A 26,166-nucleotide genomic window follows, 5' to 3' on the forward strand; every position below is an offset into this window, starting at 1 on the left:
CTAGAATGAAAGGAAATGTTTGGTCTAGAGACAGTGTCACTGAGGAAAAGACAGGAGACAGAGCTGGAGGTAGCAGAGATGAAGATGCTGAGGTTCTCTCTGGGAGTGACCAGGATGGATAGGATCAGGAATGAGTACATCAGAGGGACAGCACATGTTAGAGGTTCTGGAGATAAAGTCAGAGAGGCCAGACTGAGATGGTTTGGACATGTCCAGAGGAGAGATAGTGAATATATTGGTAGAAGGATGCTGAGTTCTGAACTGCCAGGCAGGAGGCCTAGAGGAAGACCAAAGAGGAGGTTTATGGATGTAGTGAAAGAGGACATGAAGGTAGTTGGTGTGAGAGAAGAGGATGAGAAGACAGGGTTAGATGGAGGACACTGATTGGCTGTGGTGACCCCTGAAGGGAAAAGCCAACAGGAGAAGAGTGAACAGTTATCTGAAGGCACCTGCTGCTGTAGTAGGATCACCTGCATCACAAACCTGGATCCTCTTTACCCAGTGTGAGAGGGGAAGTCTTTCAGCGAGTCCTAACACTGTCCAATGAGTACTGTGTAGCAGGACTCATTTCTAGCAGGCTGCTTTGCGACACCATACTTCTACTGTCTTGATGTCATTGTAATGAAATGTCAGATGATTGGTGCTCTGGTTGCCTTTCATAATATTATGATTATGATAATGGTGAACCACTTTGCTGTGTTTGAACTGCTGCTGAGCTGTCAGAGACTCTGGAACTGGACTTTCTGAATCATGTTTCTTTGTCTCACACATCCAGTCATTAATGCAGGGATAATTTCAGTCTAAATGCCTCATAGGGCTTCAGTTCCTGTCATCACAGAGCCTTGAAACCACTGGGACTCACTGGCTTTGTTTGACAGTTTAATTTTCACAGCCTTTAAAGTACAGGTAGTCCTCAACAAATGAACATTCAACTTACGAACATTTGGAAGTAGGAATAAACGAGCGCCACCATATCTGACTGTTGCACCGCAGTTGTCCTTTGTGCCACAAACCCTGCTGAGCAGTACCCCTGCGCTCCTGCTTCTCCAACACTCGTCTCCCCATCTTGTTGTTGTTTCTGTATCCTTGGATACTGTACTGTTCATCATGGATAATAAAGCAAAAGCTAGTGATGATAGTGGTAGTGGTGACCATCTCTCTGATGACAACTCTGACCAACAAAAACTCCCTCCTCTTCCTTCGCTCAAAAGGTTAGCTACATGCTACATGCTACAGCACTATATAGTGGATTGTGAACATCAACATCTGGATGTTGTTGTTGGATGAGTTTAAATAACTGGTGGAGAGTTTTTTCTTCTCCTCCTCAAGGATTAAATTATAAGGAGCAAAATCTCACCATAAACTAATCTAAATTCAAAGCAGTCATGTGAATCACAAGTGACACTTAACGGTAGATACTGGAACTATATGTGTTTTAATAAATTATATGTTTTTATTACTATTTAGTTGTACAGTAACATGATATTTTGTGCTTTCAACAGTTTTCTAGTGATTTTAAGAGTACAATATTTGTGGCAGAGACATGTTAAGTTGAGTGAAATGACATAAACTTGATTTTTATTTATTTTATTTATTTTTGAAAACCGGCTTATAATAAAGAATGACTTAACTTGAAACGACTTATCCCTGTATTTATTTTATAATGATAATGATAATAATAATAACAATAATAATATTTATTAATCCCCGTGCGCTCAATGAGCAACTAGTTCAGGGCTGGTGTGTTGCTCAAGGGCACCTCGGCAGTGCTCAGGAGGTACTAGCTGTACTGATTCCTGTTATTTTTTGAATGTCTTCTAAACAGCTCTACAGATAGTGCTGACATCTTTCAGTGGTGGTGGTGTTGGTGTGTCCCACCTCCCTGTCCAGGGGTGTGTTGTATGGCTGCGGTGTGTGTAGAGGCTGTGTGTGTTTGCTGCAGTGCAGCAGGCTGTATTGTGCTGCTGCCTCTGTCTGCCCCTACTCTCTCCACGCCAACTGTCCTCTTAATGCATTCATTTTCTGTGTGGTTTTTTGGTCTGATTCATCCAATCCAGTGAATCCACAGCTGTTGCGTTCCTTTTCTTTCCCAGTACAACAGATAGCTTCACGAACAGATCTGAATGTAGCCCTTTGGAAGTTCTTATTTTCACACTTGTTCTCACATCACTTGTTTTCACATCAGCATTTTGAATTTGGTTCCTACTGTTTTAGCCAGAGATGGAGGTAGAGATGGTGCGTGAGGCAGATTTTGTTGTGGTTGCCATTCGTGGAAGAGCAAAGAGTGAAAACATGAATTATGATGAATCAGAGACTGGATAAATCAATAACATGTCAATAATTGAGCCACAGGAAATGTTCCAGAGACACGTTCCCACCGGGGAACTCCATGAACAGTCTCACTTCCTGCTGTGTGCCATGGAGGCGTGATTCAGGTTCCCATTCCACCGACACCTTTTAGCCACGACATGACAACACTTGACATTTGTGGTGGGTCACATCCAGTCAGCTGGGGGGTGTCAGCGTTATCTATGGGACATTATTATCTGCATGTTGGAAAGGTTCTGGGAGCTGGTTGGAGGTGGACTGACATGAGGTGTGTGTGTGTGTGTGTGAGCTTTTGTAAGGGCCTGTGCCCGTTTGTGATCGGGTTAAAAACATGGTGTTAAACTCATCATGAGCTGTGAGAAAAAATATTCTGATTTGTGGATTATTTTATCTTTATCGATCATTTGGAGAGCTCCATCTGGAATCCGTTCGTTCTCCTCCTGCTATGGAGGCGACCTCTTTTGCTCAGATTGTGGAGCGGCACGTTCGAAAGGCGCTGAAGGCTGGAGAGGAGTGTGGTGAGTTCCACGGAGCGCTGGAGAGATATTGAGTCGACACAATTACAGTTTTTACACAATTAATACACTTGTTCCCTTGAAGAAAGTCAGCTGTGTGCAGCTGAACGTCATATTGATTTTGTTGACGATTCCAGATCGCTTCATTGATTGTCAGCATGAGTGTGATTGACATGAATCGTCCACATTATATGAAAGCACAGACGACGTGAACCACGTGTCGTCTGCTTCACCAGAGGAAAACTAATCACTGCAGGTCATCACAACTGAAGGTCAAACTATTGCATGTGTGTGTTTGTTTTCTAGACTACGTGTGTTTGGTCTCCTTTCCAATTATTTTATTAGCAGCAGCGTGCTAAAGAAGGTGAAGTCATTTTATTATGTGGGCAATGCATTCAGTTTGTTTATTTCTCATGCATTAAATATCAGACCCGTTTTAAGTTCACTCTCCTCTCCTCTCCTCTCCTCTCCTCTCCTCTCCTCTCCTCTCCTCTCCTCTCCTCTCCTCTCCTCTCCTCTCCTCTCCTCTCCTCTCCTCTCCTCCATCATTAATTCTGTGATATGACTTCATTAAATAGTGGCTTTCTCAGATGCCTTCACAGCATCGTTCTGTATCTCTGGGTTTCGAGGCCAAACATCACAGGTGCCTTTGTGTCGCTGTCAATAGATCATTTCTTGTCAGACTCTGGCGTCAAACCAATGTTCAAACACGCTGCTGTATTAACTGTATTTAAAAGTGAGAGAGCACCAGATGTGTGCTGAGAACACATTGATGCCTCTGTTATATGAGGACAAATAGAAGATTTTGTAAATACATTGCATAATGTGACAGTGAATTTAAGATGTAAAAAATATCCCGGCCATCCTGGTGGATGAGTGTGAATGGTGACCATGGTGAACAACCTTGGCAAAGCATAAGAATTAGGAATATTACCGTAAAGATAGGGGTTTTTTCCCTTCATGTGGAGTCGTATTGTGACTGATACCTTTGTGAAAGTTAAGCACCAGTTTTATGATACCAATAAATAAATACTCACCCTCTGGTAAAATTTAAAAAAGAAAAGTTTACACCTAAAAGAAAACCTGCTGCTACAAGGCAGTAAATGTTAGATTAAATAAGTTATTTTCTGTCATCAGACACATGAATAAACCTCTTGTTTAATTGTACACTCTCTGGATGACATTCTATATAACACACATTCAACTTTTTTATTGGGTCAAATATTGTGATGAACACCTCACTAGTGTAGTTTTATTTGCAAAACTTTCATCAGATATTCAGCAAAGACGTTTTCCAAGTGAAACGTCTTCCTGAATTTGTCTGTAGGTGTTCATGTCAGACCCTGTGTGTGTAACGACAACTGTCAACCATCAGAAACAACTCATCAGTCAATTATTGAGCTTTACTGGTTTTAATGTAGTGGTACGGTGTTTTCTCCCAGCATGCTCTCTGCTCACTTGTCTTTCCTGCTATTGTTGGATATAAATACATCTTCATTTTATGCTGCATATAACCAGAACTAACGTCAGTTACATTCAAACCGCAGATGTTGTTCATGTCTAAGCTTTAATTAATATGTTATATTCACATCCTGGTAGCGGTGTGTGATCTATTGATGTGCTGATGGATCTTTATTTTTTAACCTTTTTAATGTCTAATCATCCACAGCCTCTCCTGTGGTCTTCTTATCTGTTTGCAGTGCACTTTATTTCCTCTCCCTTCTCACCTCTGGTGGATCACTTTTCCCTTAAGGGGCAACATTTCCATTCCCAGGCCTGCACCAAATGACCTGTCAGTAAAATCTGATCTTTTAGACGGAGCAGGTCTGATCCTTTGAATGCCAAACACATGTTGATGGGGTCCAAACGTCCTCCTGGTGCCCTGAAACTCACCAGGGCAGCAGGAATAGGTGTCAGAAGAGCGACTGTACCGTAGGCAGTAACTGTAGATTCTGTTGACCCTGACAAAGAGAGCTGAGACAGGCGTCTGGCCATCACCAGATCAGCATCTCTGAGCAGAGAGAATAAAGCTGGAATAGGGTGAGTCGTTTCAGTGATGACGCTGCTACGTGATATTAGATTAATGTCACCAGTTCATCAGATGCACTGTTCCACAGTTAACATGTCAAGCTGAGGATCACCATTACCATTTTAAACAGATCATATTTGACCTTTAGACTTTTATTTTGTCAGCCTTCTAAAAAAGAGTTGTACATTGTAATGACATTATTTTTCTCATGCAGGAAAGCTATTCAGTTTGTCTGATTTACCTCCTGTTTCTTGAAGGTCCCCCTACTATCAGGTCAGGGTTACAGTGAAGGTGTTTCAGGCACTTCTGGACTAGTTTCTGTTGTTTTTCTCAAAGGAGAGATGTGCTCCCCCTGTCTTATTCCCATAATATATTTAACCCACCAAAAGAAAATCCCTCAAACCTTTCTGTTAGGTCTTAAATCTCACTTTGTTTAGTTAGTGTCACAGTTTTCACCATGGCTTTTTTTTGCATCGAAAGCATATTGAGCATGTTGTTTCATAGAGTACACAGAAGCACAGTATCTGACATCCATACATTATCTCATTATCTTATAGACGAGACGACTACGACCCTGTAAGACACTTCATGGTGTTCAACTAGAAAATCTACTTCACCTGTTGCCTTGAAAATAAATAAGTAAATTAAATCAAGATGAAGACAACCATTACAGTAAACAACATCATAGTATGTCGTATATATACAGCATACAACAGTGCAATAATCCCTCGTTCCTCGCGGTTAATGCATTCCAGGAACCACCCGCAAAAACGAAATTCTGCGATATAGCGATGAACTATTTATCTTATTATTTACGGTAATTTAAACATTTCTGATCCCTCCCCATACTGATATTAAACACCTTCTCTCTGTATTACCTTTAAAACACCCTGATAGACTGCTGAAAGCACTTTTGTGTCTCACGAGACTCAAAGAACATAGCGTCCCTGGTCTGACAAACCGTCTTGGTTCAGGTGTGTGTGTCTGTGTGTGTGTGTGTGTGTGTGTGTGTGTGTGTGTGTGTGTGTGCATGCGTGCGTGCGTGCGTGCGTGCCTGTGTGTCCACACGGGTCCTGAATAAATCCTCTTGTCAGAATGTTTGATTCACACCAGTCCTCATCTGATTACCCAGTTTATGTGAGGTGTTGCAGCAACACTGATGGTAAGGATACGTCCAGTAACTGACAAGGACACGCAGCGTAGCTCCAAGGTCTCCATGTCATGCCACCCCACACAGGCCAGATCCCAGACGGTGTGTGTTCATGTGTGTGTGGAGCTGATCCTGTTAGAAGTACTGGGATAAAAATAGCATGAGGAACAGTTCACTCAACATGATCTGTTAAAAAGGAGGACACCTGAGGGTTAATGGTATTGTTCTTAAACTACAACATAAGCAAAAAACCACTGGTGAGTTGAGACCACAGATATCCATGCTGGGTTTAAGGAGTCACTTCCCTGTCGCTCTTATTGATTATTTTATTAGAGGTTGATGAAATGAACCTCCTCCATCTCATATGTGCAGTCAATCAGGTTTTCAAGCGGTCTGGCAGGTCCAAAATGCTTTTTAAAGAGTCTTCAGTATGAGGTGATTCATTCACACACATGATCACATGACATGACAGAAGGCAGTAAACATGAACCTGCTGATGTATGACTTGTGTGGATGGCGGAAGTGTAATTCATACACTTTATCCACATTATGTCTGTGTGAACGGCAATTTATGGGTTCTTTAATGGTTCAGTAAGTCACACAGCAGGTAGAGGCGCAGACAGTGTGTCCCTACCCGTCTCACAGCAGGAAGACGGTCAGACAGTGTGTCCCTAACCGTCTCACTGCAGGTGGAGGGTCACACAGTGTTTCCCTACCCGTTTCTATGCAGGTAGAGGGTCAAACAGTGTGTCCCTACCCATCTCACTGCAGGTAGAAGGTCAGACAGTGTGGCCCTATCCGTCTCACTGCGGGCAGAGGGTCAGACAGTGTGTCCCTACCCGTCTCACTGCAGGTAGAGGGTCAGACAGTGTGTCCCTACCCGTCTCACAGCAGGTACAGGGTGAGTGTGGCCATACCGATTTCACTGAAGGTAGAGGGTCAGACAGTGTGTCCCTACCCGTCTCACAGCAGGAAGATGGTCAGACAGTGTGTCCCTAACCGTCTCACTGCAGGTGGAGGGTCACACAGTGTTTCCCTACCCATTTCTATGCAGGTAGAGGGTCAAACAGTGTGTCCCTACCCATCTCACTGCAGGTAGAAAGTCAGACAGTGTGGCCCTACCCGTCTCACTGCGGGTAGAGGGTCAGACAGTGTGTCCCTACCCGTCTAACTGCAGGTAGAGGGTCAGACAGTGTGTCCCTACCCGTCTCACAGAAGGTACAGGGTGAGTGTGGCCCTACCCATCTCAATGAAGGTAGAGGGTCAGACAGTGTGTCCTTACTCGTCTCACTGAAGGTAGAGGGTCAGGGTGTCCCTACCCGTCTCACTGCAGGTAGAGGGTCAGGCAGTGTGTCCCTACCTGTCTCACTGCAGGTAGAAGGTCAGACAGTGTGGCCCTACCCGTCTCAATGCAGGTAGAGGGTCCGACAGTGTGTCACTACCCGTCTCACTGCAGGTAGAGGGTCAGACAGTGTGTCCCTACCCGTCTCACTGCAGGTACAGGGTCAGACAGTGTGTCCCTACCGGTCTCATTGCAGGTAGAGAGTCAGACAGTGTGTTCCTACTCATCTCACTGAAGGTAGAGGTTCAGTGTGTCCCTACCCGTCTCAATGCAGGTAGAGGGTCAGACAGTGTGTTCCTACCCGTCTCATTTCAGGCAGAGGGTCAGGCAGTGTGTCCCTACCAGTCTCACTGCAGGTTGAGGGTCAGACAGTGTGGCCCTACCAGTCTCACTGCAGGTTGAGGGTCAGACAGTGTGGCCCTACCAGTCTCACTGCAGGTTGAGGGTCAGACAGTGTGGCCCTACCCGTCTCACTGCAGGTAGACGGTCAGACAGTGTGGCCCTATCCGTCTCACTGCGGGCAGAGGGTCAGACAGTGTGTCCCTACCCGTCTCACTGCAGGTAGAGGGTCAGACAGTGTGTCCCTACCCGTCTCACAGCAGGTACAGGGTGAGTGTGGCCATACCGATTTCACTGAAGGTAGAGGGTCAGACAGTGTGTCCCTACCCGTCTCACAGCAGGAAGATGGTCAGACAGTGTGTCCCTAACCGTCTCACTGCAGGTGGAGGGTCACACAGTGTTTCCCTACCCGTTTCTATGCAGGTAGAGGGTCAAACAGTGTGTCCCTACCCATCTCACTGCAGGTAGAAAGTCAGACAGTGTGGCCCTACCCGTCTCACTGCGGGTAGAGGGTCAGACAGTGTGTCCCTACCCGTCTAACTGCAGGTAGAGGGTCAGACAGTGTGTCCCTACCCGTCTCACAGAAGGTACAGGGTGAGTGTGGCCCTACCCATCTCAATGAAGGTAGAGGGTCAGACAGTGTGTCCTTACTCGTCTCACTGAAGGTAGAGGGTCAGGGTGTCCCTACCCGTCTCACTGCAGGTAGAGGGTCAGGCAGTGTGTCCCTACCTGTCTCACTGCAGGTAGAAGGTCAGACAGTGTGGCCCTACCCGTCTCAATGCAGGTAGAGGGTCCGACAGTGTGTCACTACCCGTCTCACTGCAGGTAGAGGGTCAGACAGTGTGTCCCTACCCGTCTCACTGCAGGTACAGGGTCAGACAGTGTGTCCCTACCGGTCTCATTGCAGGTAGAGAGTCAGACAGTGTGTTCCTACTCATCTCACTGAAGGTAGAGGTTCAGTGTGTCCCTACCCGTCTCAATGCAGGTAGAGGGTCAGACAGTGTGTTCCTACCCGTCTCATTTCAGGCAGAGGGTCAGGCAGTGTGTCCCTACCAGTCTCACTGCAGGTTGAGGGTCAGACAGTGTGGCCCTACCAGTCTCACTGCAGGTTGAGGGTCAGACAGTGTGGCCCTACCAGTCTCACTGCAGGTTGAGGGTCAGACAGTGTGGCCCTACCCGTCTCACTGCAGGTAGACGGTCAGACAGTGTGTCCCTACAAGTCTCACTGCAGGTAGAGGGTCAGACAGTGTGTCCCTACCGGTCTCATTGCAGGTAGAGGGTCAGACAGTGTGTCCTTACCCGTCTCACTACAGGTAGAGGGTCAGACAGTGTGTTCCTACTCATCTCACTGAAGGTAGAGGTTCAGTGCGTCCCTACCCGTCTCACTGCAGGTAGAGGGTCAGGCAGTGTGTCCCTACCAGTCTCACTGCAGGTTGAGGGTCAGACAGTGTGGCCCTACCCGTCTCACTGCAGGTAGAGGGTCCGACAGTGTGTCCCAACCCGTCTCACTGCAGGTAGACGGTCAGACAGTGTGTCCCTACAAGTCTCACTGCAGGTAGAGGGTCAGACAGTGTCTCCCCAATCCTCTCACTGCAGGTAGAGAGTCACACAGTTTTCCCTACCCGTCACACTGCAGGTAGAGTGTCAGACAGTGTGTCCCCACCCCACCCATCTCACTGCAGGTAGAGTGTCATACAGTTTTCCCTACCCGTCACACTGCAGGTAGAGTGTCAGACAGTGTCTCCCCAATCGTCTCACTGCAGGTACAGGGTAAAACAGTGTGTCCCTACCCGTCTCACTACAGGTAGAGGGTCAGACAGTGTGTCCCTACCCGTCTGACTGCAGGTAGAGGGTAAGTGTGTCACTAACCGTCTCACAGCAGGTCGAGGGTCAGTGTGTCCTTACCCGTCTCACAGCAGGTTTAGGGTCAGACAGTCTGTCTTACGCATCTCACTGCAGGTAGAGGATCAGACAGTGTGTCCCTACCCGTCTCACTGCATGTAGAGAGTCAGAGAGTGTGTCCTTACCTGTCTCACAGCTGCAAAGAGTCAGACAGTGTGTCACTACCCGTCTGACTGCAGGTAGAGGATCAGACAGTGTGTCTTACCCGTCTCACAGCAGGTAGAATGTCATACAGTTTTCCCTACCCGTCACACTGCAGGTAGAGAGTCAGACAGTGTGTCCCTACTCGTCACACTGATGGTAGAGGGTCAGACACTGTGTCCGTACCCATCTCACTGAAGGTAGAGGGTCAGTGCGTCCCTACCTGTCTCACTGCAGGTTGAGGGTCAGACAGTGTGTCCTTACCCATGACACTGCAGGTATACGGTCAGACAATGTGTCCCTACTCGTCTCACTGCAGGTACAGGGTCAGTGTGTCCCTACCCGTCTCACTGCAGGTAGAGGGTCAGGCAGTGTGTCCCTACCAGTCTCACTTCAGTTTGAGGGTCAGACAGTGTGTCCCTACCGGTCTCATTGCAGGTAGAGGGTCAGACAGTGTGTCCTTACCCGTCTCACTGCAGGTAGAGGGTCCGACAGTGTGTCCCTACCCGTCTCACTGCAGGTAGACGGTCAGACAGTGTGTCCCTACAAGTCTCACTGCAGGTAGAGGGTCAGTGCGTCCCTACCTGTCTAACTGCAGGTTGAGGGTCAGACAGTGTGTCCTTACCCGTCACACTGCAGGTATACGGTCAGACAGTGTGTCCCTACCCATCTCACAGCAGGTAGAGGTTTCAGACAGTTTTTCCCTACCCGTCTCACTACAGGTACAGCGTCAGACAGTGTGTCCCTACCTTTCTCCCTTCAGGTAGAGGGTCAGACAGTGTGTCCCTACCCGTCTCACTACAGGTAGAGGGTCAGACAGTGTGTTCTTACCCGTCTCACAGCAGGTACAGGGTCAGTGTGGCCCTACCTGTCTCACTGCAGGTAGAGGGCCAGACAGGGTGTCCCCAATCGTCTTACTGCAGGTAGAGACTCAGACAGTGTGTCCCTACCCGTCACAATGCAGGTAAAGCGTAAATGTGTCCCTACCCATCTCACTGCAGGTAGAGGGTCAGTGTGTCCCTACCCATCTCACAGCAGGTAGACGGTCAGACACTGTGTCTTACCCATCTCAATGCAGGTAGAGAGTCAGACAGTGTGTCTCTACCCGTCTCACTGCATGTAGAGGGTCAGACAGTGTGTCCCTACCCATCTCACAGCTGCAAAAAGTGAGACGGTGTGTCCCTACCCGTCTCAAAGCAGGTAGAGAGTCAGACAGTGTGTTCCTACCCGTCTCACTGCGGGTAGAGGGTCAGACAGTGTGTCCCTACCCGTCTAACTGCAGGTAGAGGGTCAGACAGTGTGTCCCTACCCGTCTCACAGCAGGTAGAATGTCGTACAGTTTTCCCTACCCGTCACACTGCAGGTAGAGAGTCAGACAGTGTGTCCCTACTCGTCACACTGCAGGTAGAGGGTCAGACACTGTGTCCGTACCCATCTCACTGAAGGTAGAGGGTCAGTGCGTCCCTACCTGTCTCACTGCAGGTTGAGGGTCAGACAGTGTGTCCTTACCCATGACACTGCTGGTATACGGTCAGACAATGTGTCCCTACTCGTCTCACTGCAGGTACAGGGTCAGTGTGTCCCTACCCGTCTCACTGCAGGTAGAGGGTCAGGCAGTGTGTCCCTACCAGTCTCACTGCAGGTAGAGGGTCCGACAGTGTGTCCCTACCGGTCTCATTGCAGGTAGAGGGTCAGACAGTGTGTCCTTACCCGTCTCACTGCAGGTAGAGGGTCCGACAGGGTGTCCCTACCCGTCTCACTGCAGGTAGACGGTCAGACAGTGTGTCCCTACAAGTCTCACTGCAGGTAGAGGGTCAGTGCGTCCCTACCTGTCTCACTGCAGGTAGAGGGTCAGACAGTGTGTCCTTACCCGTCACACTGCAGGTATACGGTCAGACAGTGTGTCCCTACCCGTCTCACAGCAGGTAGAGGTTTCAGACAGTTTTTCCCTACCCGTCTCACTAGAGGTACAGCGTCAGACAGTGTGTCCCTACCTTTCTCCCTTCAGGTAGAGGGTCAGACAGTGTGTCCCTACCTGTCTAACTGCAGGTAGAAGTTAAGTGTGTCACTAACCATCTCACAGCAGGTAGAAGGTCAGTGTGTCCCTACCCGTCTCACAGCAGGTAGAGGGTCAGACAGTGTGTTTTAACTATCTCACTGCGGGTAGACAGTCATACAGTGTGTCCCTACCTGTCTCACTGAAGGTAGAGGGTCAGTGTGTCCTTCCCCGTCTCACTGCAGGTAGAGGGTCAGACAGTGTGTCCCTACCCTTCTCACTGCAGGTAGAGGGTCAGACAGTGTGTCCCTACCCGTCTCACTGCAGGTAGAGGGTCAGACAGTGTGTCCCTACCCGTCTCACTGCAGGTAGAGGGTCAGACATTGTCCCTAGCCGTGTCACTACAGGTAGAGTGTCAGACAGTGTGTTCTTACCCGTGTCACAGCAGGTAAAGGGTCAGTGTGGCCCTACCCTTCTCACTGAAGGTAGAGGGTCAGACAGTGTGTCCCTACCTGTCTCACTGAAGGTAGAGGGTCAGAAAGTGTGTCCCTACCTGTCTCACTGAAGGTAGAGGGTCAGTGTGTCCTTCCCCGTCTCACTGCAGGTAGAGGGTCAGACAGTGTTTCCCTACCCGTCTCACTGCAGGTAGAGCGTCAGACAGTGTGTCCTTACCCATGACACTGCTGGTATACGGTCAGACAATGTGTCCCTACTCGTCTCACTGCAGGTACAGGGTCAGTGTGTCCCTACCCGTCTCACTGCAGGTAGAGGGTCAGGCAGTGTGTCCCTACCAGTCTCACTGCAGGTAGAGGGTCCGACAGTGTGTCCCTACCGGTCTCATTGCAGGTAGAGGGTCAGACAGTGTGTCCTTACCCGTCTCACTGCAGGTAGAGGGTCCGACAGGGTGTCCCTACCCGTCTCACTGCAGGTAGACGGTCAGACAGTGTGTCCCTACAAGTCTCACTGCAGGTAGAGGGTCAGTGCGTCCCTACCTGTCTCACTGCAGGTAGAGGGTCAGACAGTGTGTCCTTACCCGTCACACTGCAGGTATACGGTCAGACAGTGTGTCCCTACCCGTCTCACAGCAGGTAGAGGTTTCAGACAGTTTTTCCCTACCCGTCTCACTACAGGTACAGCGTCAGACAGTGTGTCCCTACCTTTCTCCCTTCAGGTAGAGGGTCAGACAGTGTGTCCCTACCTGTCTAACTGCAGGTAGAGGTTAAGTGTGTCACTAACCATCTCAAAGCAGGTAGAAGGTCAGTGTGTCCCTACCCGTCTCACAGCAGGTAGAGGGTCAGACAGTGTGTTTTAACTATCTCACTGCAGGTAGACAGTCATACAGTGTGTCCCTACCTGTCTCACTGAAGGTAGAGGGTCAGTGTGTCCTTCCCCGTCTCACTGCAGGTAGAGGGTCAGACAGTGTGTCCCTACCCTTCTCACTGCAGGTAGAGGGTCAGACAGTGTGTCCCTACCCGTCTCACTGCAGGTAGAGGGTCAGACAGTGTGTCCCTACCCGTCTCACTGCAGGTAGAGGGTCAGACATTGTCCCTAGCCGTCTCACTACAGGTAGAGTGTCAGACAGTGTGTTCTTACCCGTGTCACAGCAGGTAAAGGGTCAGTGTGGCCCTACCCTTCTCACTGAAGGTAGAGGGTCAGACAGTGTGTCCCTACCTGTCTCACTGAAGGTAGAGGGTCAGAAAGTGTGGCCCTACCTGTCTCACTGAAGGTAGAGGGTCAGTGTGTCCTTCCCCGTCTCACTGCAGGTAGAGGGTCAGACAGTGTTTCCCTACCCGTCTCACAGCAGGTATAGTGTCAGACAGTGTCTCCCCAATCGTCTTACTGCAGGTAGAGAGTCAGACAGTGAGTCCCTACCCGTCTCACTGCAGGTAGAGTTTCAGGCAGTGTGTCCCTACCCGTCACAATGCAGGTAGAGGGTCAGACAGTGTGTACTTATCCGTCTCACTGCAGGTAGATGGTCAGACTGGGTGTCCCCACCCGTCTCACTGCAGGTAGAGGGTCAGACAGTGTTTCCCTACCCGTCTCACTGCAGGTAGAGGGTCAGACAGTGTGTCCCTACCCGTCTCACAGCTGCAAGGAGTCAGACAGTGTATCCCTACCCTTGTCACTGCAGGTAGAGGGCCAGAGAGTGTGTCCCTACCCTACTCACTGCAGGTAGAAGGTCAGACAGTGTGTCCCTACCTGTCTCACTGAAGGTAGAGGGTTAGACAGTGAGTCCCTACCCGTCTCACCGCAGCTAGAGGGTCAGACAGTATCTCCCCAAACGTGTCACTGCAGGTAGAGAGTCAAACAGTGTGTCCCTACCCTTCTCACAGCAGGTAGAGTGTCATACAGTTTTTCCTACCCATCACACTGCAGGTAGAGGGTCAGACAGTGTGTCCTCACCCATTTCACTGCATGTACAGGGTCAGACAGTGTGGCCCTATGGGTCTCAATGAAGGTAGAGGGTCAGACAGTGTGTCCTTACCCGTTTGCAGCATTTACAGGGTCAGACAGTGTGGCCCTATGGGTCTAAATGAAGGTAGAGGGTCAGACAGTGTGTCCCTACCCGTCTCACTGAGGGTACAGGGTCAGACAGTGTGTCCCTACCCGTCTCACTGCAGGTTCAGGGTCAGTCACTGTGTCCCTCTCCATCTCACTGAAGGTAGAGGGTCAAACTGTGTGTCCCTACCCGTCTCACTGAAGGTAGAGGGTCAGTGCCTCCCTACCTGTCTCACTGCAGGTTGAGGGTCAGACAGTGTGTCCTTACCCGTCACACTGCAGGTATACGGTCAGACAGTGTGTCCCTACCCGTCTCACAGCAGGTAGAGGGTCAAACAGTTTTTCCCTACCCGTCTCACTACAGGTACAGCATCAGACAATGTGTCTGTACCTGTCTCCCTGCAGGTAGAGGGTCAGACAGTGTGTCCCTACCCGTCTCACTACAGGTAGAGGGTCAGAATGTGTGTCCCTACCTGTCTCACTGAAGGTAGAGGGTCAGTGTGTCCTTCCCCGTCTCACTGCAGGTACAGGGTCAGTATGGCCCCACCCGTCTCACTGAAGGTAGAGGGTCAGACAGTGTGTCCCTACCTGTCTCACTGAAGGTAGAGGGTCAGAAAATGTGTCCCTACCTTTCTCACTGAAGGTAGAGGGTCAGACAGTGTGTCCCTACCCGTCTCACTGCAGGTAGAGGGTCAGACAGTGTGTCCCTACCCGTCTCACAGCAGGTATAGTGTCAGACAGTGTCTCCCCAATCGTCTTACTGCAGCTAGAGAGTCAGACAGTGTGTCCCTACCCTTCTCACTGCAGGTAGAGTGTTAGGCATTGTGTCCCTACCCGTCACAATGCAGGTAGAGCGTGAATGTGTCCCTACCCATCTCACTGCAGGTAGAGGGTCAGTGTGTCCCTACCCATCTCACTGAAGGTAGTGGGTCAGACAGTGTGTCCCTATCCGTCTCACTGCAGGTAGAGGGTCAGACAGTGTGTCCCTACCCGTCTTACTGCAGGTAGAGGGTCAGACAGTGTGTCCCTACCCGTCTAACTGCAGGAAGAGGTTAAGTGTGTCACTAACCATCTCACAGCAGGTAGAAGGTCAGTGTGTCCCTACCCGTCCGCCAGCAGGTAGAGGGTCAGACAGTGTGTCTTAACCATCTCACTGCAGGTAGACAGTCAGACAGTGTGTCCCTACCTGTCTCACTGAAGGTAGAGGGTCAGTGTGTCCTTCCCCGTCTCACTGCAGGTAGAGGGTCAGACAGTGTGTCCCTACCCTTTTCACTGCAGGTAGAGGGTCAGTGTGTACCTACCCATCTCACAGCAGTTAGAGGGTCAGACACTGTGTCCCTACCCATCTCACTGAAGGTAGTGGGTCAAACAGTGTGTCCCTATCCGTCTCACTGCAGGTAGATGGTCAGACTGTGTGTCCCCACCCGTCTCACTGCAGGTAGAGGGGCAGACAGTGTTTCCCTACCCGTCTCACTGCAGGTAGAGGGTCAGACAGTGTGTCCCTACCCGTCTAACTGCAGGTAGAGGGTCAGACAGTGTGTCCCTACCGGTCTCACAGCAGGTATAGTGTCAGACAGTGTCTCCCCAATCGTCTTACTGCAGCTAGAGAGTCAGACAGTGTGTCCCTACCCATGTCACAGCAGGTAGAGTGTTAGGCATTGTGTCCCTACCCGTCACAATGCAGGTAGAGCGTAAATGTGTCCCTACCCATCTCACTGCAGGTAGAGGGTCAGTGTGTCCCTACCCATCTCACTGAAGGTAGTGGGTCAGACAGTGTGTCCCTATCCGTCTCACTGCAGGTAGAGGGTCAGACAGTGTGTCCCTACCCGTCTTACTGCAGGTAGAGGGTCAGACAGTGTGTCCCTACCCGTCTAACTGCAGGAAGAGGTTAAGTGTGTCACTAACCATCTCACAGCAGGTAGAAGGTCAGTGTGTCCCTACCCGTCCGCCAGCAGGTAGAGGGTCAGACAGTGTGTCTTAACCATCTTACTGCAGGTAGACAGTCAGACAGTGTGTCCCTACCTGTCTCACTGAATGTAGAGGGTCAGTGTGTCCTTCCCCGTCTCACAGCAGGTATAGTGTCAGACAGTGTCTCCCCAATCGTCTTACTGCAGCTAGAGAGTCAGACAGTGTGTCCCTACCCGTCTCACTGCAGGTAGAGGGGCAGACAGTGTTTCCCTACCCGTCTCACTGCAGGTAGAGGGTCAGACAGTGTGTCCCTACCCGTCTAACTGCAGGTAGAGGGTAAGTGTGTCACTAACCATCTCGCAGCAGGTAGAGGGTCAGACAGTGTGTCTTACCAGTCTCACTGCAGGTAGAGAGTCAGACAGTTTGTCCCTACCCGTCTCACTGCATGTAGAGGTCGGACAGTGTGTCCCTACCCGTCTCACAGCTGCAAAGAGTCAGACAGTGTATCCCTACCCTTCTCACTGAAGGTAGAGAGTCAGACAGTGTGTACCTACCTGTGTCACTGCAGGTAAAGTGTCAGACAGTGTGTCCCTACCTTACTCACTGCAGGTACAAGGTCAGACAGTGTGTCCCTACCCGTCTCACAGCAGGTAAAGGGTCAGACAGTGTCTCCCCACCCGTCTCACTGCAGGTAGAGGGTCAGACTGTGTGTCCCTACCCGTCTCACAGCAGGTAGAGTTTCAGACAGTGCGTCTCTACCCATCATACTGCAGGTAGGGGGTCAGACAGTGTGTCCCTACCCATCTCACAGCAGGTAGAGGGTCAGACAGTGTCTCCCCAATCGTCTTACTGCGTGTCCTTCCCCGTCTCACTGCAGGTACAGGGTCAGTATGGCCCCACCCGTCTCACTGAAGGTAATGGGTCAGACAGTGTGTCCCTACCTGTCTCACTGAAGGTAGAGGGTCAGTGTGTCCTTCCCCGTCTCACTGCAGGTACAGGGTCAGTATGGCCCCACCCGTCTCACTGAAGGTAATGGGTCAGACAGTGTGTCCCTACCTGTCTCACTGAAGGTAGAGGGTCAGTGTGTCCTTCCCCGTCTCACTGCAGGTACAGGGTCAGTATGGCCCCACCCGTCTCACTGAAGGTAATGGGTCAGACAGTGTGTCCCTATCCGTCTCACTGCAGGTAGATGGTCAGACTGTGTGTCCCCACCAGTCTCACTGCAGGTAGAGGGTCAGACAGTGTTTCTCTACCCGTCTCACTGCAGGTAAAGGGTCAGACAGTGTGTCCCTACCCGTCTAACTGCAGGTAAAGGGTAAGTGTGTCACTAACCATCTCACAGCAGGTAGAAGGTCAGTGTGTCCCTACCCGTCTCACAGCAGGTAGAGGGTCAGACAGTGTGTCATACCAGTCTCACTGCAGGTAGAGAGTCAGACAGTGTGTCCCTACCCGTCTCACTGCATGTAGAAGTCGGACAGTGTGTCCCTACCCGTCTCACAGCTGCAAAGAGTCAGACAGTGTATCCCTACCCTTCTCACTGAGGTAGAGGGCCAGACAGTGTGTACCTACCCATTTCACTGCAGGTAAAGTGTCAGACAGTGTGTCCCTACCTTACTCACTGCAGGTAGAAGGTCAGAGAGTGTGTCCCTACCCGTCTTACAGCAGGTAAAGGGTCAGACAGTGTCTTCCCACCCGTCTCACTGCAAGTAGAGGGTCAGACTGTGTGTCCCTACCCATCTCACAGCAGGTAGAGTGGCAGACAGTGCATCCCTACCCATCCCACTGCAGGTAGAGGGTCAGACAGTTTGTCCCTACCCGTCTCACTGCAGGTAGAGGGTCAGACAGTGTCTCCCCAATCGTCTCACTGCAGGTAGAGAGTCATTCAGTTTTCCCTACCCGTCACACTATAGGTAGAGGGTCAGACAGTGTGTCCCTAGCCGTCTCAATGCAGGTAGAGTGTCAGACAGTGTTTCCCTACCCGTCTCACAGCAGGTAGAGTGTCATACAGTTCTCCCTACCCGTCACACTGCAGGTAGAGGGTCAGACAGTGTGTCCCCACCTGTCTCACTGCATGTACAGGGTCAGACAGTGTGGCCCTCTGGGTCTCAATGAAGGTATAGGGGCAGACAGTGTGTCCTTACCCGTGTCACAGCAGGTAGAGGGTATCACAGTGTGTCCCCACCCTTCTCATTGCAGATAGAAGGTCAGACAGTGTGTCCCTACCCGTCTCACTGCAGGTAGAGGGTCAAGACAGTGTGTCCCTACCCGTCTCACAGCAGGTACAAGGTCAGAATGTGTGTCCCTACCTGTCTCACTGAAGGTAGAGGGTCAGTGTGTCCTTTCCTGTCTCACTGCAGGTACAGGGTCAGTATGGCCCCACCCGTCTCACTGAAGGTAGAGGGTCAGACAGTGTGTCCCTACCCGTCCGCCAGCAGGTAGAGGGTCAGACAGTGTGTCTTAACCATCTCACTGCAGGTAGACAGTCAGACAGTGTGTCCCTACCTGTCTCACTGAAGGTAGAGGGTCAGTGTGTCCTTCCCCGTCTCACTGCAGGTACAGGGTCAGTATGGCCCCACCCGTCTCACTGAAGGTAGACGGTCAGACAGTGTGTCCCTACCTGTCTCACTGAAGGTAGAGGGTCAGAAAGTGTGTCCCTACCTTTCTCACTGAAGGTAGAGGGTCAGACAGTGTGTCCCTACCCGTCTCACTGCAGGTAGAGGGTCAGACAGTGTGTCCCTACCCGTCTCACAGCAGGTATAGTGTCAGACAGTGTCTCCCCAATCGTCTTACTGCAGCTAGAGAGTCAGACAGTGTGTCCCTACCCTTCTCACTGCAGGTAGAGTGTTAGGCATTGTGTCCCTACCCGTCACAATGCAGGTAGAGCGTGAATGTGTCCCTACCCATCTCACTGCAGGTAGAGGGTCAGTGTGTCCCTACCCATCTCACTGAAGGTAGTGGGTCAGACAGTGTGTCCCTATCCGTCTCACTGCAGGTAGAGAGTCAGACAGTGTGTCCCTACCCGTCTTACTGCAGGTAGAGGGTCAGACAGTGTGTCCCTACCCGTCTAACTGCAGGAAGAGGTTAAGTGTGTCACTAACCATCTCACAGCAGGTAGAAGGTCAGTGTGTCCCTACCCGTCCGCCAGCAGGTAGAGGGTCAGACAGTGTGTCTTAACCATCTCACTGCAGGTAGACAGTCAGACAGTGTGTCCCTACCTGTCTCACTGAAGGTAGAGGGTCAGTGTGTCCTTCCCCGTCTCACTGCAGGTAGAGGGTCAGACAGTGTGTCCCTACCCTTTTCACTGCAGGTAGAGGGTCAGTGTGTCCCTACCCATCTCACAGCAGTTAGAGGGTCAGACACTGTGTCCCTACCCATCTCACTGAAGGTAGTGGGTCAAACAGTGTGTCCCTATCCGTCTCACTGCAGGTAGATGGTCAGACTATGTGTCCCCACCCGTCTCACTGCAGGTAGAGGGGCAGACAGTGTGTCCCTACCGGTCTCACAGCAGGTATAGTGTCAGACAGTGTCTCCCCAATCGTCTTACTGCAGCTAGAGAGTCAGACAGTGTGTCCCTACCCGTCACAATGCAGGTAGAGCGTAAATGTGTCCCTACCCATCTCACTGCAGGTAGAGGGTCAGTGTGTCCCTACCCATCTCACTGAAGGTAGTGGGTCAGACAGTGTGTCCCTATCCGTCTCACTGCAGGTAGAGGGTCAGACAGTGTGTCCCTACCCGTCTTACTGCAGGTAGAGGGTCAGACAGTGTGTCCCTACCCGTCTAACTGCAGGAAGAGGTTAAGTGTGTCACTAACCATCTCACAGCAGGTAGAAGGTCAGTGTGTCCCTACCCGTCCGCCAGCAGGTAGAGGGTCAGACAGTGTGTCTTCCCCGTCTCACTGCAGGTAGAGGGTCAGACAGTGTGTCCCTACCCTTCTTACTGCAGGTAGAGGGTCAGTGTGTCCCTACCCATCTCACAGCAGTTAGAGGGTCAGACACTGTGTCCCTACCCATCTCACTGAAGGTAGTGGGTCAAACAGTGTGTCCCTATCCGTCTCACTGCAGGTAGATGGTCAGACTGTGTGTCCCCACCCGTCTCACTGCAGGTAGAGGGGCAGACCGTGTTTCCCTACCCGTCTCACTGCAGGTAGAGGGTCAGACAGTGTGTCCCTACCCGTCTAACTGCAGGTAGAGGGTAAGTGTGTCACTAACCATCTCACAGCAGGTAGAGGGTCAGACAGTGTGTCTTACCAGTCTCACTGCAGGTAGAGTCAGACAGTTTGTCCCTACCCGTCTCACTGCATGTAGAGGTCGGACAGTGTGTCCCTACCCGTCTCACAGCTGCAAAGAGTCAGACAGTGTATCCCTACCCTTCTCACTGAAGGTAGAGAGTCAGACAGTGTGTACCTACCTGTGTCACTGCAGGTAAAGTGTCAGACAGTGTGTCCCTACCTTACTCACTGCAGGTACAAGGTCAGACAGTGTGTCCCTACCCGTCTCACAGCAGGTAAAGGGTCAGACAGTGTCTCCCCACCCGTCTCACTGCAGGTAGAGGGTCAGACTGTGTGTCCCTACCCGTCTCACAGCAGGTAGAGTTTCAGACAGTGCGTCTCTACCCATCATACTGCAGGTAGAGGGTCAGACAGTGTGTCCCTACCCGTCTCACAGCAGGCAGAGGGTCAGACAGTGTTTTCCTACCTGTGTCACTGCAGGTAGAGGGTCAGACAGTGTGTTCCTACTCGGCTCACTGAAGGTAGAGGGTCAGTGTGTCCTTACCCGTGTAACTGCAGGTAGAGGGTCAGACAGTGTGTCCCTACCCGTCTCATTGAAGGTAGAGACTCAGACAGTGTGTTCCTACCCGTCTCACAGCAGGTAGAGGGTCAGAGAGTGTCTCCCCACCCGTCTCACTGCAGGTAGAGGGTCAGACAGTGTTTCCCTACCCGTCACACTGCAGGTAGTGGGTCAGACAGTGTGTCCCTACCCGTCTCACTGTAGGTAGAGGGTCAGACAGTGTCTCCCCACCCGTCTCACTGCAGGTAGAGGGTCAGACAGTGTGTCCCCACCCGTCTCACAGCAGGTAGAGTGTCAGACAGTGTGTCCCTACCCGTCACACCGCAGGTAGAGTGTCAGACAGTGTTTCCCTACTCGTCACACTGCAGGTAGAGGGTCAGACAGTGTCTCTCCACCCCACCCGTCTCACTGCAGGTAGAGGGTCAGACTGTGTGTCCCTACCCGTCTCACAACAGGTATAGTGTCAGAAAGTGTCTCCCCAATCGTCTCACTGAAGGTAGAGAGTCAGACAGTGTGTCCCTATCCGTCTCCCTGCAGGTAGAGGGTCAGACAGTGTTTCCCTACCCGTCTCACTGCAGGTAGAGTGTCAGACAGTGTGTCCCTAACCGTCTAACAGCAGGTAGAGAGTAAATGTGTCACTAACCCTCTCACAGCAGGTCGAAGGTCAGTGTGTCCCTACCCGTCTCACAGTAGGTAGAGGGTCAGACAGTGTGTGTTACCCGTCTCACTGCAGGTAGAGAGTCAGAAAGTGTGTCCCTACCCCTCTCACTACAGGTACAGCGTCAGACAGTGTTTCCCTACCCGTCTCACTGCAGGTAGAGGGTCAGACAGTATGCCCATACCCGTCTCACTGCAGGTAGAGAGTCAGACAGTGTTTCCCTACCCGTCTCACTGCAGGTAGAGGGTCAGACAGTGTCCCTACCCGTCTCACTGCCCTGTTGCACAACGTGTTGGACAAACTATAAGTTAACAGCTACAATATGCTACATGCAGCCATTAATGTCACTGTGTGTGTGTGTGTGTGTGCGTACGTGCGTGCGTGCGTGCGTTTGTGTTTGTGTGTGTGTGTTTGTGTGTGTGTGTGTGTGTGTGTGTGTATGTGTGAGTGTGTGTGTGTGTGTGTGTGTATGTGTGTGCGCAGTATGTTACAGTATGTTAACTGTTAGTACTAACTGTAATGACTGTTTACATTGGATGTTATCAGTAACCCTGACGCCTTCATGGGTTTCATTGTCAGTTTTTATTTTTCTGTAACTATTCACCAGTATATAGTTTGTATATAGTTTACTGTCTTACTTTCATTAGTGAGCATTTAAACATTCTAATGTAGTCCTGAACAGGAGCTAAAGAGTTCACCAGTCATTTGTTTCTGGGTCTTTGCCAGTGAAACAAAAACCTGGAGGAATAAAGTCGACCTGCTGCTGGTAGTAGAGGTGAATTAGATTGAGGAGCCGTCCCCACCAAGAATAAACACTGTACCATTGACCATAAATATACTGTATTATAAACCAAAGTCAAATGGCTGAGTCCACAAACGTCTAGGAAGACGGTGGTCATGTTAAATATAATCTGGCGTATCTCAGAATGAAGTGAAGAACCATAAAAATGTTAATTGCCAATAAAATCCAACCATGTCCTGCTGTGTAATATTGTTTTCTATCTGTAGCATAATTCTGGTAGCTAAGCTAAGTGACTGTCATCCATCAGTCTTAGTTATTCTGAGATACTAGATTATATTAAATATTTTATGTAATATTAAGAAGTAATTTAAGCATGAAAAAAAATCTGTAATTTTCAGTAAAACATTCTAGCAGTTTTTGGTGCTGATAATGTTTTTTACTTTCCTTCAGGATGCTGATAAAATAATGTTCATGTTATTTATTTAACCACAGCTCAGTTCAGTCAGAGTAGCTTTCATTTTATTGATCATGAACAGAAACAACCGTAGATGGAAATACGGGTAACACAGAAAAAACATGATTATATGACATTTTTACATCTTGTTAAAGATATTATAAAATAATTTTGTATTTTGCAGAACTAGAAGTATCACAGTGTTTGCACAAAGATTATACAGAAACACCGTATCCTCCATGTAAACTCCTTTTTCCACCTCAGTCTATGCTGCAAATTACTGGACTAAATGTCTTTTTTGTGCTGAATCTTTGGTTAAGGCAGGGAAGGCATTAACTATTCAACAGTGTGTAATTTAAAAAACAATACTGTGAAATATTCATTGTGGATTTGTGTTATTTATTGATAAAGTGCATGTTTTTACATAAAGTGCCAATTGTGGAGTATTTTTGCTTTAGAATCAGGCAGCTTTTATTAAATGCCTATTTGCACCTGTGGAGCATCTCAGCTGCCCCGCCCTCCTCCTGTGGTCACTGCATCTCATAAAAGCTGTTTGTCTGTCAACCCCCCCTGTGGGGGTTGAAACAGTTAATAAAATTAAAAAATTTATTTAAAAAAATAAGACTTCCAGCTGATACCTGAACATGTCCAGACTCCGAGGTCTCACCTGGGCCCAGACAGACTCCAGCCGTTGGTTTGTTCGTATGATGATGGTGCTTTTTCTTCCTTGAGGACATTCTGTGTCCTTTTTCCTAACAACAAATTTTCCTAATATTCTTGTTTTATTAATCCTAAATGTCAGTCCTGTAATGAATGGGTTTTCTGTCGCTGTTATAGGAAAAGGTTAACCACAGGTTAAGATAAGATATTGCTTTATTAAGTCCCATAAGGGGAAATTCCCAAAGGTATAGCAGGTGTGTGTGTGCGTGCGTGTGTGTGTGTGTGTGTGTGTGTGTGTGTGTGTGTGTGTGTGTGTGTGCTCGCATGAAGAAAGGCAAAGGAAACAAGGGCAAACCAGTGTTTACAGTACAATAGCTTTGTGTTTTGTGTGTCAGAGTGTTTTTTAATCAGTGTTGGGGTTCAGTGATGTCCTACTTAGTCAAACTTGCATTGATACATCCCATAATACTAGACTATGTATTAAAAATTTTAATACACCTCCATATTTTCACCTGGGATCCATTCAGTGTCTTGATGTCTTGGGGTCTCGACTCACCCAGGGTGACCTGTAGAGGAGCAAAGACTGTTCCCAAGACATACAGGTCACATCAACATATACTCACACGTGTTTGTGCATGCACTAGTGCCAACCTATTGCCTACACTCCTCACTTCTAATTGGGGCACCATCTTTTCCCTCCTGAAGTCATGTCTAGACTTGTTAGCACAAGTAAATACTGGAGGGTGTAATGAGTCTTGGTGAGTAATATGTAAATGCTTTTTTTATTTCACATGTGCGCTCCTTCCTCCATCTGCTGTCTTTTAGGTTGAATGGAACTCGTGTTGTTCGCGGTGTTTTTCAGGTTTTCCCTATGGGTATCCTGTCCACAGCAAGCACTTAAAAATAACCCTTTTTTCACTTTAAAAATACATATCAAATATAAAGCAAGCAGCCTAATACAGCTTTTACAGGTTCTTTAAGCAGTGAGTGCACACATGTATGTGCGCTGGGCTGTGCCTGCCTGGTAAAGTTGAATACAGTCCAGCAGCTGTTGCTTGCACTCTGGTGATTAATTTCTTATGAATTTTACCCCCTTTTAGAACATGGGGCAGGGTGCAAGTCTGTTTCCTGTTGTGGGTTGGAACACGTGGGAGAATGGCTCTGAAGGTACAGTAGGGACCTCATAAACAACAGTATACAGGGCGATGTTTGGGTTTTTTGTGTTCTAGTTATATATATATGTGTGTGTGTGTGTGTATATATATATAATATATGTGTGTGTATATATAGAATATATGTGTGTATATATAATATATGTGTGTGTATATATATAATATATGTGTGTATATATATATTAGATATATTAGATGTAATATCTTATATTTCCACATACATTTTTCAGTTCTTTTAAAGGACACTCGATAGGTTGCAGGCCATGTGCTCACAAGTGATGAATGCATGCTAAAGGCAGAGAAAACATGTTAGAAAAGAGGTGTGATTTTCTTAAGAGCACATGGCTTATAATACAGACTTGTTTTAAGCCAGAGGTACTGTACATTAATGTAAGATGAGGCACGAGCAGGTTCTGTCTGCTTCATTCATCCAGCTGGAGCTTCATGCATATGAATGAGATTTCCATTCTTAATATATTCTCTTATCTGTTGATGAAGTCATTGAGCACTCACTATGTTTATTCACTGGATGGTTAGAATGATTACTGAGCATAAAATGGAACGCATGGCGCAGTATCAGCACATGTGCTGTCTACACGTAAAGATATACACGCTGATTCTGGCTGGTGGTGGATTTGAATTTAGTGCTAACGTGGTTTCATGAAATGCCATAGATAGTTAGGATATTTGCTTTTCATAAAGTTTAGTCCCATTGAAACTGTAAAGCAGTTAAAGTGAATGAATGAATGTTACTTTAGCAGTTTTGGTTTGGATTTTGTTGAAAAAACAATATGAATGAACAAAATCATATTGTCTTTGGAGCCATTCCTCCTGAGCTCAGGTCGGTCTCATCATTAATCCCAGCTGATGAAGCCGTGGCTTCACTCAGACGTCTGTCTTATAATGTAAGGAGGTTCATTAGTAAGGAGAACGTACAGGACAATATTCTCTTCATTCTCATCTATGACTAACTTGGAATTCAACAGAATTTCTTAAAAACGCTGGATAAGACGCATATGGGTGAAAACATTGCTTTCAGTTGAGAGAGAAGCACTTCTCATTCCTCCTTGATCATTACATAAACTACTGCATATTTTGTTCAATAGATCTTTGATAATAAATCATTCATGTTTAGCTTCTTGTCTCAAAGTATTTTGAAGGTTGATTTGATTGATTATTATCACTTTAAACCAGTGACGGGCCGTGCATTTCACACCTAGGCCTTCAGTGGTGTTATCCTTAGTCAGACTTGCATAAATATATCCCATAATTCTGTGAGCAGCTCCTACTGCTGCCACCAATGTAGTGTTCAGGAATGGGGTGTTTATAACTCCTCTCAAATGGGACAAAAACTGGCGTCAGCCCCACTCCTATTGTCACTGGCACAGTAGACGTCACACAACTACGTCACAACACAACCCCTGAAATCACCCTCATTAATGACACCACAGCTGGAGAAATGAAATGCAGACACACACTAACACACTACTAGATGTTCCATCACCTCTATCAGGTATAAAATGGGTTATTTTCCAGCAGGGACA

General features: G+C 48.8%; 1 protein-coding gene across 2 annotated transcripts in view; it reads left to right on the plus strand.

Annotated features, from left to right (window-relative positions):
* fgf14 (fibroblast growth factor 14) overlaps window positions 1-26,166 on the plus strand; it is a 111,118-nt gene that overhangs the window by 13,840 nt on the left and 71,112 nt on the right. The window contains exon 1 of one of the 2 annotated variants that reach the window (XM_068330221.1): window positions 2,785-2,846. The exons of the other annotated variant lie outside the window; for it this stretch is intronic. The gene's annotated coding sequence lies outside the window, so the exon portion shown is untranslated. Of the gene's footprint in view, window positions 1-2,784; window positions 2,847-26,166 lie in introns of those variants that run through there. 2 annotated transcript variants of the gene reach the window in all.

The sequence above is a fragment of the Antennarius striatus genome, chromosome 12 (assembly GCF_040054535.1).
Source record: "Antennarius striatus isolate MH-2024 chromosome 12, ASM4005453v1, whole genome shotgun sequence".
Classification (NCBI taxonomy): Eukaryota; Metazoa; Chordata; class Actinopteri; order Lophiiformes; family Antennariidae; genus Antennarius; species Antennarius striatus.